Source organism: Pipistrellus kuhlii, unplaced genomic scaffold, assembly GCF_014108245.1.
Source record: "Pipistrellus kuhlii isolate mPipKuh1 unplaced genomic scaffold, mPipKuh1.p scaffold_m20_p_5, whole genome shotgun sequence".
NCBI lineage: Eukaryota > Metazoa > Chordata > Mammalia > Chiroptera > Vespertilionidae > Pipistrellus > Pipistrellus kuhlii.
The window spans coordinates 21,414,724-21,428,939 of record NW_023425551.1 but is presented as its reverse complement, the minus strand read 5'-3'; positions in this window follow the sequence as shown (position 1 = coordinate 21,428,939).

Below are 14,216 nucleotides of genomic sequence, written 5' to 3'. Positions count from 1 at the left end.
AAATAATCGTGTCTTTTTCTTTCCTCCTCTTTTTTCTCGACATAGGAAAAAATAGCCCACTGATAAACAGTTGATACAGTTTCTCCTTCCTTTAAAAATTTAAGGAAAGTTTTCCTGTGATACAAAATTTACTATGTCAGATAAGTCGAATTAAAACTCTGTATTCCCTAAGTGTGTTACCATCCTCTTAATGTTATAAATTCAAGAGATCAAAACAACCACCTATTTTCTCCACTAGACACAGAGGTCAAGATCCAATGGTGTGTCACAATCTGTTGTGAGCTCTGTTGCAAGCAACTTGTTACTATTCATAGTTCAAAGTTTGCAAATGATTTACTTTTGTTTATAAGTTACAGAGAAGTCAAGGTTATCCTGAAATGTCAGTCTTATTTAGGGGCATTCTGATCTTCTTCTCTGAGTGGGAGGGGAGGGGAGGCTTTATAATCAGGATGCTAGTGATGGAATGTCACCCACTGTTTGCTTTCATAGGTAAAAATGTTGAAACTACTTCAGCAGACGAAGGGCAGAGATAGCAAAATAACCCCCACGGATACTGGAAGCAAGGTGTCATTGAAAGTTTAACTAGAAAATCAATACAAAGCAGCAATGATCAGAGATGAAAAATAATTCTTAAGAATTAGAAAACCTGTGGGGTCAAGTACTGATAAAAGGTCTGGGCACCTCTCTTATGGGGTTGAGTGCATCAGGCCTGAAGCCAATAAATACCTGAATTGCTCAATGTCATGTCGGAATGGCATGCTCAGAGAGTGTCCTTCTGAATCTTGTTTCATTTCACATGTTTCTTTTTTCTCTTTTCAGAGATTATAAAATCAAGATTTCTGACATTTATCTTATATAATAATAGACAAACATGTAAAATTGACCGTACCTCCACTATGCACCAGCCAATCAGGAGTTATATGCAAATAAACCCAATAAAGAAGGCAGTTAATTTGCATACACTGGCACCAAGTGATGGGGATGGGATGCTTGTGTCATTGCCATTGTGACAATGCAGGCGTTCTGCCTTACTGCTGGTCTCTCAGGGCCTCTGGACTATAAGGGAAGGTGGGGCCGGAGGGGAAAGAGGTGGCTCTGGGGCCTGAGCAGAAAGTGGCAAGGCCAGAGTGGAAAGGTAGTGCCAACAGCCAGGAAAAGGAAATCCCATTCTTGCAGAAATTTTTGTGTGTTGGGCTTCTAGTATTTTTATAATAAACTAGAGGCCCGATGCATGACCCTTAAGGTATAGACTCTATACTCTCCATCTTCAGCCTGCCTCTAGCTATATCTACTTCTATCTGTCTGTATCTGCAAAATTACTTTGAAAATTGGAAGCTATTCTACAGTTATCCAAGACTGTGATCTAGGAGTGAAAGTGTCTCTTAACTTTGTTACTCTGTTCCTTTGCTCACAGCAGTCTTTCTACTTGGAAGGTTCTTTTCTTTTCCTGCAACTAAATCATACCCATTCCTTTAAGTGACTATGCTTTTCTAAGCAACAGTGATCTTTCTCTCCTATAAAATCTGATATATCTACACAATTTCACTGTCTCATACAACTAAAATCTAGTATTTTTAATTGTTATTTCACATGTGTCTTGTCTTCCTGGCCAGACTAAAATTTCCTTTGATAAAATAATTCCTTGACACTCCTCAAACACCATGCATCTATATTGTGCCATTCTAGCAACTTTCAAATAAAAACATAGGTTTTTAAGTATGTTTTGTACTGATATAGTTAAAATATAAGGCAAAAACTAAATGATGATTACTGAAAAAGGTAGTCAAATCTATTTTTAAAATAAATTTAAACATTCATCATACCTATGTTATAGGAATAGATGATCCATTTTTTACAATCATTTACTCATATTTAAAATACTATCACATAAAGAAAATTAAAATTATCTTATTACTTTGATATAACTACTGCTATTATTTTTAGTGGGTATAAAATTTATTTTTTTTATACAGATGACTATATTTATAGAACTGGAATTAAAAAAAATTTTTGAATGACAAAATATTCTATTTTGTTATATGCTTGTAATCTATAAAGAACATCCTATCTAATAAAAAGTAATATACAAATCGACCATCACTCCAAGAGACAAGATGGCTGCCCACATGTGGACACAAGATGGCCTTCAGGGGAGGGCAGTTAGGGTTGACTAGGACAGCAGAGGAGGGCAGTTGGGGGAGACTAGGCCAGAAGGGAGGTCTGTTGGCGAGGGGAGGACTCAGGTCTGCAGGGGAGGACAGTTGGGAACACCAGGATTGCAGGGGAGGGCAGTTGGGGGGAAGGGGGGAACCAGGTCTGCAGTGGAGGACAATTGAGAGGAACCCAGGTCTTAGGTAGAGGGCAGTTGAGGGGGGGGGGGAAGCAGGCCTGCAGTGGAGGACAGTTGGGGGGGGGGGCCCAGGCTTGCAGTGGAAGACAGTTGGGAGGGACCCAGGTCAGCAGGGGAGGACAGTTAGGGGGGACCAGGGTGACAGGGGAGGGCAGGTAGGGGCAATTCAGCTGGCCAGGGAGCAGTTAGGCATCAATCAGGCTGGCAGGAGAATGGTTAGGGGGTGATCAGGCTGGCAGGCAGAAGTGGTTAGGGGTAATCAGGCAGAGGCAGGCGATCAGTTGGGAGCCAGCAGTCCTGGATTGTGAGAGGGATGTCCCAGATTGGAGAGGGTGCAAGCTGGGCTGAGGGACTCCCTCCCACCCCCCACCGTGCACAAATTTCTTGCACTGGGCCTCTAGTATTGCATATTGTTATATAGTTTCTCATTACATCCTTTTAATGCTAAATTACACCATGTGTCTATTAATTTGCTTTATGTTTATTAATTTGTTTCATGTTTACTTTTATCCATTCATTGATTGAGCTCATTATTATAGGTGGCTTCCATGTTTGCTTTAAGTGTCTGGGGAAGACTCTCTGCTAAGTGACCACTTCTTTCTGGCAAACTCTCCATTTCTTTTTCTAAAGAATAAGGCACTTAATTAAATAACGTATTTCCTCTCTAAACTTTGCACCTACTATAGGCATATAGACTTCTTCTTTCCCATCTCATCCTTACACAAAACTCTTCCTCTAGGAGTCATTATCACTACCTATATAATACAAGCATTGCAAAAACTGTTTTTTAGTTTCTAAGCTAGCCAATTAAAGTCACTGTAGAGATAAACCTGTGTGTTCCTAAAACAAAATGCTCACAAGTTATAATAAGTTTGGTTTCTCCATGATTTGATGAGATTGGAAGACTGTATATCTGCATTTTTGATAATTTAAAAAATATATTATTCACAAAACAAATATAGATGATCCCAGGTGAGCCACATGTTCCTCTAGGTGTTATGCTTGCAGAGCAAACCAGTACTAAATATCTGTTCTCATGGCATTTAGCCAGGGGAATATAAGGAATAAATAAGAATATAATATAGAAACAAGTTCTATAAGTTAGGTGTGACCAATTCTATGAACAAAAGAAAAGGTAGAACAGAATGAATGGAATTGAAAGAACCAGATGGAAGGAGCATTATTATTATTATATTATTTCAAAAATATGCATGGTGAAATGTTCACATTGTTTAGAATAGGTAGTACTCATAAATGATAAAAATTCAAAATGATGATAAAAGGTACATAGGTAAAAAGAAAATCTTCCTCCTACCCCTTCCCCCACTCACCATTACAAGATTAATATATGCCCTTTCAGAGTTAGTCTGTATGACACAAAACCTAATTATAGATGTCTGTTTATCCATCTTTTAAAAAAACACTGATGGAATCATGGCTATATATTATGCCTTACCTTGCATTTGTATTCAATAATATATTTTGGAAAGTATTCCATACCAAATACATGCCTCTGTTTCTATTTTATTCCTCAGTTTATTTTGTACATTAGATTCCACACATATGTGAGATCATGTGATACTTGTCTTACTCTGACTGGCTTATTTCACTTAGCATAATACTCTTCAGGTCCATCCATGCTGCCCCAAAAGCTAAGATCTCCATTTTAAAAAATATATATATTTTATTGATTTTTTTACAGAGAGGCAGGGAGAGGGACAGAGAGTTAGAAACATCGGTGAGAGAGAATCATCAATCAGCTGCCTCTTGCACACCCCCTACTGGGGATGTGCCCGCAACCAAGTTGAACCCAGGACCTTTCAGTCTGCAGGCTGACGCTCTATCTACTGAGCCAAACCGGTTTTGGCAGATCTCCTTCATTTTTATGGCCAAGTAGTATTCCACTGTATAAATGCACCACATGTATACCAGCTTTTTTATTCACTTATCTACTCTTGTGCATTTGGGCTGTTTCCAGATCTTGGCTATTATAAGTAATGCTGAAATGAACATAGTGATGCATATACCCTTTCTGATTTTTCTGATTACTTGGGATATATTCTTAGAAGTATGATCACTGGGTCAAACTACAGTTCCATTTTTAAGTTTTTGAGGAAACTCCATACTGTTTTCCACATTGGTTGCTAGCATTTTAAATATCAGTAAAACTCTTATCTTATTAACTGTTCTAGTTTGGAAGTTTCTGTGTAAAAACAGTGTACACATTATCATTGAATTCCTAAAAAAAAAAAAAAAAAAGTAAAAGGTGAAATGAACTGGAATAGGTTATTGATATGAAAAATTCTGAATTTTGTTATATGAAATTATACTTTCTCAACATTTCTATACGAATTTTATTAAAATGTTTAACATGTGCTTGAATTTTGATAGTTAACATTTATATTAAAAGGTATAAAGAGTTATAATGAAGTTATCAACAAATTATTCTTTATCTTAATAAAGAATTAAAGAAAAAAAGAGGAAATAAGTTTAAATCACAGTAGAAAAGTTTTTTGTTTTTTGTGTTTTTTTTACCTCTCTTTTCAAGGGTGGGAAAAGTATTGAAAAGAATATGAGATTAATTACTTGCAACCAATTGCTTAGGAGTTTATTGTCTTGCCACCACTAAAGATCTTCAAAATAATACATTCAATGGTCTGATTTGCTTAAGGTTTTCACCTTAAGCCTAAAGCTTCTGCCTAGAAACAAAGGAGTAAACAGATGACTTGTCCTCTGCCTTAGAATTTGTATGTTAATACATATAACACATTGTGTAAAAGAGAGTTTAAATAAATAACACACAAGATTTTAGTCTTTCAAAACAGTTAATAAATAAAGCATTAGAAAGATTCCAAGTGCATATTAGACTGATTACTTTTAATTTCATATCACAACTCTGAACAGTCAACCGCAGTAGATGGGCCATACCTGGAGGAGATTTGAGGGAATAGATATGAGACTTGTGGGTGGGCCTTGCAATTGTTAAAGCATTAGTGAATGGATCTTTTTTCCTAGAGGAGAAATGCAATTTTTCAGGAGAAAGAGGGAACTGTTTTCTTTTTTTTTTATGAAGCAGAATTCCTTTCTAATTCTCTGAGCCTTTTACTATAACTGCTGTGGCATGTGTTTTAAATTATATTGTATGCATGTGTTCCCCATAAAATTAGCCATCATGACCCATTGTTCCACAGTCTTTCCTTTCATCACATTTGAGAGGCCTGTGTTCCATATTAGCAAATAACCCTTAGGGGAAATTATGCATTTTCCATACACCAACTTTGTTATATATTTGATAACACTTATTGTATATTTAAGGGTATGGGTCAATGTATACAACTTTAAAAAATAATAAAACAAGTGGCTGATTGTTTCCTCCTCGCAAACAAACTAGGAAGTTAAAATGAATATATCTAGCATCAATATCAAAACAGAATTAACAGCTCCATTTTTTATCCATGTGTTTGTGAATATATAACTCCATCAATATGTTAACTAGGGTGAAGGCACATTGCCAAGTTTAATACCCACTCAAATTCCTTGGGTTCTGAGTTTAAAATGAAATTTGAAACTTCCCAGATTCAAGGTCCTTCTTGGTGCTATAAAAATGTGACCTCCTGGTTGAAAAAAACGAAAAGTTTTTGGATACCGACTTGCTCACAAAAACAATATGATAAGTGTGAATGAATCAGTAACATATGGATTACATTTTCTTTTTAAAAATCTGATTTTTTTAAAAAACATTTTAATGGAGAATGCATGGTAAAAAACATGCATTGGATTTAGCCAACTCTAAATCATTTGAAAAATATTTGTAAGGCTTTTTTTTTTTTTTATCTCAATGGATATGCAGCAGAAGTTCCAGCCCATAAGTTAATGTAACTGCATTCTTTTTCCCAACCCTCCTCCAAGACCCTCAAATTAATACACAAGAGAAAACAGACTGCTAAGTTCTCTTCTGTGTTGCTCTATTTTCTCTCCTACTTCCTTGAGTGTGTCCCGGAAAACTTTCTGTATCATTTCTATTGCAACAGCACAGATGTTTTTTAATTAAACTGTGCTCAAAACTATTTTAAATGTAAAGCTTTAGGGATTAACAGCAAATGATGAAAAGAAATACATTTTTTTAAAATTCAGAATAGATGTCTTAATGATATGTGCTCTTGTCCTCAATCAACAATCTATTAATTCGTTAATCAAAATTAACTACTACAAGGGTATTTTCTAAGAATGACCTCTGAATACACAAGAGTGGTAAATAAAAATGCAAGAAAATAGTAGGTATCACAATATCTTACCTCAATATATTGTTGCAGTGTGTGTGTAAAATGCTATTTTCTGTATTTGTACCTCCTTATTTAAAATGTTTTCTGCCTTAAAATACATAGAATATGGCTTTATTACTAGAAGAAATTTAGGTTGTAGTCAATCCCACATGTAAGCTCAGTTAATTGTCTACCTGCATAGTTTCTTAAAACAAGATTATATTACCCATGTGAATTTACGATTGTAATTCTGTTCAGCTTTCTAGAATTTTGCACATTCATTCCCCTGAGTTGTACATGTTTTCTGAATTTGATCAAGGTACCTTGCCAACTGCACATTTCAAGCATTATACATAATCTTGCTGCCTTAGTTCAGTTATTGCGAAGTCTGAGCAAGATTTGGACTACTGGTCAAAATTTATTACTTAATGCATTTATAATTTCACAGTATAAAAAGCAATATTCTATTTATTCTAAACAACAATTATCTTAAAATAAATGTGGCAGGCCACCTATTTTTTATATTCCATTCAAGTAATATACACTGAGTTGCCAGATTATTATGATCTCTGAATGCATAATAATCTGGCCAATCAGTGTACATCTATATAATAAAAGGCTAATATGCAAATCGTCCCCTCAACCTGGAGTTTGACCAGCAGGCAAGCCCGCCAACTGTTCATGGCTCATGTCCCCTCCACCTGGCCAGGCTGACCATCCCCACCCATGCATGAATTCATGCACTGGGCTTCTAATACACACATACACACACACACACACACACACACACACACACACACACTGAGTGGCCAGATTATTATGCATTCAGAGATCATAATAATCTGGCCACTTAGTGTATATATAAATATATAGGCAATAGGTTAGAAATACTCATATAGTATGTAATATCCATTTAAGTTATTTATATAGATTTAAAAAAAACAAGGAAACTGTGAAAAAAAAAAAACAAGAAAACTATAACTTGTCACAGTATAAATTTTGTAATATTACATTAACCTAAACTCTAAAGCCATGGATAGCTGCAATTCTCTGAACTGTGGTAGATGAATACATGAATGTTGACTCGTAACTCTCAAATTATAATTAATGAATCCAATTACTGAGATATTTTGAATATTATACTTTTGTCTTAGAAGCTACTGTCTGTCTTTCTGCTTCCCATGTTAAAGAACATCATCCCATAATTTCCAAGAATGGTGACATCACCTGCAGTCCTGCCTGTTTCACTGTGAAAGTACATGATTTTAAGAGTATGGCAGGCACTCTGATACTGGAAACAAATCTATAAGGACAGGTACACTGGTGCCATTGGTGACATTTGGGGATTCCTAACTCCTACCCCCTCTACACACACACACACACACACACACACACACACACACACACGTACAAAAATCCAACAGGAAACATTTGCTATTAATGGTTTCTATGCCAATATTCCCTTTCTCAATCAGCCTTCTAAAATATTTAAAATATTCTCACCTGTAGAGAAGAAAAAAATCTACAAAACTAAGACTTTCTTTCACTCACCCTACAAGTTAGCCAAGAGATGGGAAGAGTCAATGAGCTTCACAAAATCTGACTATTTCTTTACTGAATGTTGAAAAAAATCAAAAGCCATTTGTGTAATTTTGTTTGTCTGTGTGTGTGTTTCTAAGCCACCTGTCCATGAGGTGGGGCAATGGGGATAGGTAGCTCAGCCAACTAGTAGGCATTCCTTAGCCAAACAGAAAACTCTAGATGGCAGCATGTCACTGAATAGGGTTAAAAACTAGTTGGTAGAAGGTGACTCACATTGAGCACCAAAACAGGTAGAGATGGTGGTTGGTTGCGATCACAATTATATAGATACAGCTCAGCACTGCTTACCTAACTACAACACTAGGTGACCATGGCGGCAGTGAACATTCACAGCTGTACTCCCTAGACCTACAGTGCTAAGCACATGAGGTCTCCGAAGGGCAACAGAAAGCCCAGGGACTTGAGTGGGTAGGAAAATGTCAAACTAAGAGTTGATTGGGATTTCCAAGAATCTCTTTTGGATGTGTACACACATGACTGCGCACATAACCACCACCAAATATCAGCTCTCCATCTCACAGCCCAAATTTCTGTGTCTTCATTGGACAACTGAGGAGACATATTAACTAAAACACAGCTAGTGGGGATTTTGGCTCAGAGAGAGAACATATCAGTCAGCTCAAAAAGTTTGGGAACATTGGTAAACATTAAAAGAAAATACACTTGAATTGGTTTAGGTGCTCAAATGAATGATGATAAATGACTCCTACTAGGAAAAAAAAGTGCAAAATCATTTAAAATCACTTACTGCTCCCAATTCCTTTTTTAGCCCTCTATCTCTTGCTCTAATTATTTCCCATAGTCCCTTCACATTATAAGCTCGTTTAATTTGGGTCAACTAAAATTCTGAGACAGATTTCATATTCATATGCATTTTCTTCTAGATATGTCTCTTCTCTCCTGTAATATGAAGTTAATAGCATGGACCTAAATGCAGGTCTCAGCTTTGATTCCTTTTAAATTTTATCTTGTTCATTGGGATCCATTAATTAAGCCTATTGAAATAATTTTTCATCTTGATTCTCTCATCCATTATATTATATCTCATTTTCATTATTGTATAAATTAGCTAATAAGTAGTATCCTTTATCCTTGAAGTCCAAATGGGCCAATAATAAATAGAAAGTGTTCCTTAAGAAGTGATTTTATTCAGTCTATTGATTCTTGAGTGCAATCCATTTGCCTATTTCAGATTTAATAAATGTACAGGTTATGAACTGAGGCTATGCCTAAAGGCTAATATATATATAGTTTTTGGACAAAGCATCATTACCCATGATTTTTAGAGTGATCATCAATCAATGTCTTCTCCTTATTTACTTGCATTTTTATTAATGGACTTAATTTTTTATTATTTTCTTCGTGTACTTCCATTCTTCTATGAGATACTCTTTGAAATACTTAATAATTAAATTCATTTAAAGGGGAAGACAGCTAAATTTGAGATTCCTCCATTATGATCTAAGCACTTTGCCTGACATATTATACTTGGCACCCTTCCTCCCCATAATCTCATGCATTGTATCTTACTCTCATACTTATTATAGATAGGGAAACTGATATTCTTTAAGAAAATTATGTGCATTGGCTAAAGTCACAGAGTGGACAAATGGTAATTCTGCCACAAAACTAGGTTGATATGCATTGTGGCCCAGCACAAGATCCCTCTGGCCTTAGCACCCAGACCAGTACAACCTCTTAAATTTCTAAGTTACCCAATGAGTTTGTTTCCAAGGTTCACTCTGGATGTCCATGGATTTTCATTTTATCTGTTCCCTCTGTTCCCTAATGTTGGTCCAATATAAAAAATCAAATGTCTACCTTACATTTAGAAAATCCCTGCATTCAAAGTCTGCTTGAAATCTACCTGTCTTACGTATAAACTTCTGCCCTTGGTTTCTTTGCTGGTCTTGCCAGTTATGCTTTCCCAAATTAAAAATAAATAAATAAATAAATAAATAAATAAATAAATAATAACCTCTGGTAAGTGCTCACCTTGTTTTAGGATCTATTCTAAGAATTTTCCATGATTTACCTCTTTTAATCTTCACAACAATCTTATGAAACTTTTTAAGTGGCAACTGAATCTACAAAGAATAGGTATTAACTTTGTCCGGGTCACATAGCTAGTAAGGGAGTAATCCAGGACAGAATGCAAAGCAAAAGGCAAACTATCTCCACAGCTTGTCCTCTCAGCATTACTCCAGAATTGAAAGATGTGCTACTTCATACCCATCAAAGGAATCCCTGAAAGGTGATCAGCTTTATCAGGTTGGACTGAATGCATGATTAAAGCCTAGCTTACTTCATCTTTCCCAGCTTAAAATCCTTGATGCCAAACTTGGGCCTCATGCACAGGCTCTACCATTGAAGGTAGCCCCTATGACAGGGTTAGGCCTCAGTGTCTGGCAAACCCAATTGAATAGCTCCATGGCAGAGTTCAGCTTTTTACCTCATGACATAAAAAGGTAAAATCTAATTAAAACCTGTTTATTCAACCTAATGTAATATACATTAGAAATACTGAGTATGAAGTAAGTGATTATTTGGTGATTATTTTTCAAAACTAATGAAAATAAGAATAAGTAATCACGGTAGCAACCATAACCTCAGTCCATCATCTCTATATAAAAAGTTATAGTGTCATTTTATGTTCTATCTATTATAGGGAATGCCCACACTAAGTAATAGCCTGGCAGGTATTTCTCAGTGGTTAGAATATTGGCCCATGCACCAAGGGGTCACAGGTTTGATTCTCGGTCTAGGGCAAGTGCCTGGGTTGCAGGTTTGATCCATAGCCCTTGTTGGGGCACATGAGGGAGGCAACAATGGATGAGTTTCTCTCACATTGATGTCTCTCTCTCTCTCTCTCTCTCTCTCTCTCTCCCCCTCTCTTTCTCTCTCTCTCTCTCTCCCTCTTCCTCCCTTCCACTCTCTTTAAAAAGCAATGGGGGGAAATCCTCAGGTGATGATTAACAACAACAACAAAAAAAATGCAGAAACAAATATGTTTTGTCTCATACCCCCAACTACTGGCATCACATATGGCATGTTTATACACATGCATATCCACAAACTTGTTAGGAGCAAAATCTAGTCTTCAGTTGGTTTTAGGAGAGTTGAAAGAAAAATGTTTTTAAAATGAAAGGAACTTAAGAATCAGGAAAAAAAAAAAAAAAAAAAGAAAGAAAGAAAGAAATTGGAAGATATGATGAAGAGATTCAATCCATGACCAAGAGTGAACTTAACAAGGGACACTGATGCCACATATTTTGGCTTCATAATTCTGAGCAATTGAACCTCAGTGTTCTTAGTTGTAAATTGGTAATAATAACTTATACCACAATGCCTCATGGAAAAGATAGAAAAGACAAAGCAAATGAAAATGCCCATTACTTTTACATTGCTATATAAATGTGTCTATTGAACCTTTGCTCAGTTTTATTTGCACTGCAAAGAACCCTATTGAAAGTATCACCTCATATTCCACAAATTTAACAAATTGAAGATATACAGCTGGTAGCTACATATGCAAAGTTAAATAACCCAGTACATTAAGGTTGTTTTGTTTTTATTTATTTTTCAATTATTTTAAAGTTTGTGTGAGGCAGAAATACTTGGTGAAATATTATTTTTGTTTGCATATATAGAGTCACCCATAGACAACTCCTCCAGCCCAGACCACAGTCCCCAGTTATTGGTATTTCTTAAGACACAGTATTCCCCCTGTGTGGACAGTCACCTGAGAAAAGTACACCTTGTCACATCTCCACCCCTAGGCTAAATCTGACAAGAGTACCCCCTCAAGTCCCTTCATTTCACTGCACAGAAATTCAGTCTATTAAGTCACACATTAAAAAAAATTCAAGCAAAATCAGCATTTGCATGCCTCATCTTTAAATACATCAACATTAGCACTGTCCTACTGTTTTTTTCTTTTTTAATGCTAGAATGGCCCTGAATACCTGAAAAACAGTACTACTCTGACCACTAGAATAATTACTGTTTTATTTTGTTTCCATGTGATACAGGGCTAGGATTCCATCTTGAGTCTGGAATAACTCTGCCGTGGGTTACATAAGCATAAAAACACATTGTCATCATTTGCTTCAAAACTTCATTTCAAAATGTTTTAAATCCTAGAAATTCAGGGAAGTGTCAGCAAAAGCTAAATTTAGCATGGCATCTGAGAATCACAAGACTAGAGGCCTCTCTTGAAAAGACTGAAAATGAGGTTGTGGAGAGATGTATGTGCTGTGAATATCATAAGAGGCTGCAGCAAAGGGCTTGGCCTTGATGAGGAAGCAGCAGAAAACATGAAATGCCAAACAGGTCTGTGCATTCACAGGACCGGTTAGAATTACTGGTTAGAATTAGGAGATCCTAGGCAAGGTATTGTCAACTTGTTTGGCATTTGAGAGTACTAAATAAAATGAGACTTAGCAAGGGGGCCCAAGTATAATAATTGAGGAGCAATTTCATTAACAGGCATCATTTTGAGACCTATCTGGCCTTGGTTTAGCCACACAGAGATAAATACTAATCAGGATCCACTTATGAGATATTCCTATCAAGATAAGCAGAGGCATAAGTCAGTAATGAGGAAGTTTTGCAGCGATAGCAAGGAATGATTTTTTTAAACAGTAACCAAATGGAGGCTCTTGTTGCCAAAACAGTTCATTAGAACACACTAGCCTATTTTTAACCTCCCTGGCAGGTAGGGGGCAACCACAGTCACCATGAAAAGATAGAGGAGCCCTGGTCAGTTTGGCTCAGGGGATAGAGCATCAGCCTGCAGACTGAAGGGTTCCGGGTTCAATTCAGGTCAAGGGCATGTACCTCTGTTGCAGGCTCCAGGGTGAGTACAGGAGGCAATCGATCAATGTTTCTCTCACATAGATAATTCTCTCTGTCTTTCCCTCTCTTTTTCCTCCTCTCTAAAAATCTATGGAAAAATACTGTTGGATGAGGATTAAAAAAAAAAAAAAAGGAGATGACTTGTATTACTAAAAACTTATTAATGAGGAATGGTTATGAATTATAAAAATGATATTATCCTATTACAATGTCCTATAATCCATATGACATCACAAAGAGCTATACAATAGCTCACGAAGAGCAGCCTTTATGACACCAAACATAAAGTTTGGATTAAATTCTCTTTCTGACATAAGAAATAGCAAAAGAAACACCCATATGAGAAACACCAAAATGTTCAGTCCTATCTGGTGTGAGAGAAAAATGAAATAATAGGAAACAAAAGTAGCTAAGAATTGTATCTGTGGACTTTTATTTCTTTCATGTATAACAAAAATGAAGTAGGCCCTCAATTCCTATTATAAATTAAAGTAGAATATAATTCGAAAGAAAATCCAGTTAAGTTATGAAAATAAAAGCATCACCATCCAAAACCTGTTCATGGAATTTCGTCTCCAAGACAGAAAAACATGTACCAAGAAAGTTCATAGCAACCTTATTCATAATAGCCAAAAACAAGTCCAAGACTCATTAATAGAAATAAAGACACTCAAAGTGTGATCTAGTCATAGAATACTGTTTAATAGTGATGAGAAGATAACTATTGATAGATGCAATTACATGATGATTATCAAAAACATTAAAAATTAAGACACAAATGACTACTAGTATATACTGTATAATTCCTTTAAAGTGACTTTCAAGAATGGGTAAAAGTAAGATATAGCATTAAAAATCAGTAAATAGTTGCGATGAGTGAGTGGTAGATGGGAAATTGACTGAAAAACCACAAGAGAACTCTGGACATGAAAATTTTTTGTGTGTTGTTTAAGTGGTAGCTACACAAGTATGTACAATCAATACCCACAACTCATAGAAATGAAATTTTAAGATCTGTAAAAAAAGTAAGCCATTAAAAACTGTAGACACTTTCTCTAGATATCCATACATTTTGCATAAGGCTTCAGATGGTAAATGGACCCCAGGGCAAAATTTCCTGATATAGGAACTAGTGACAATTAGCT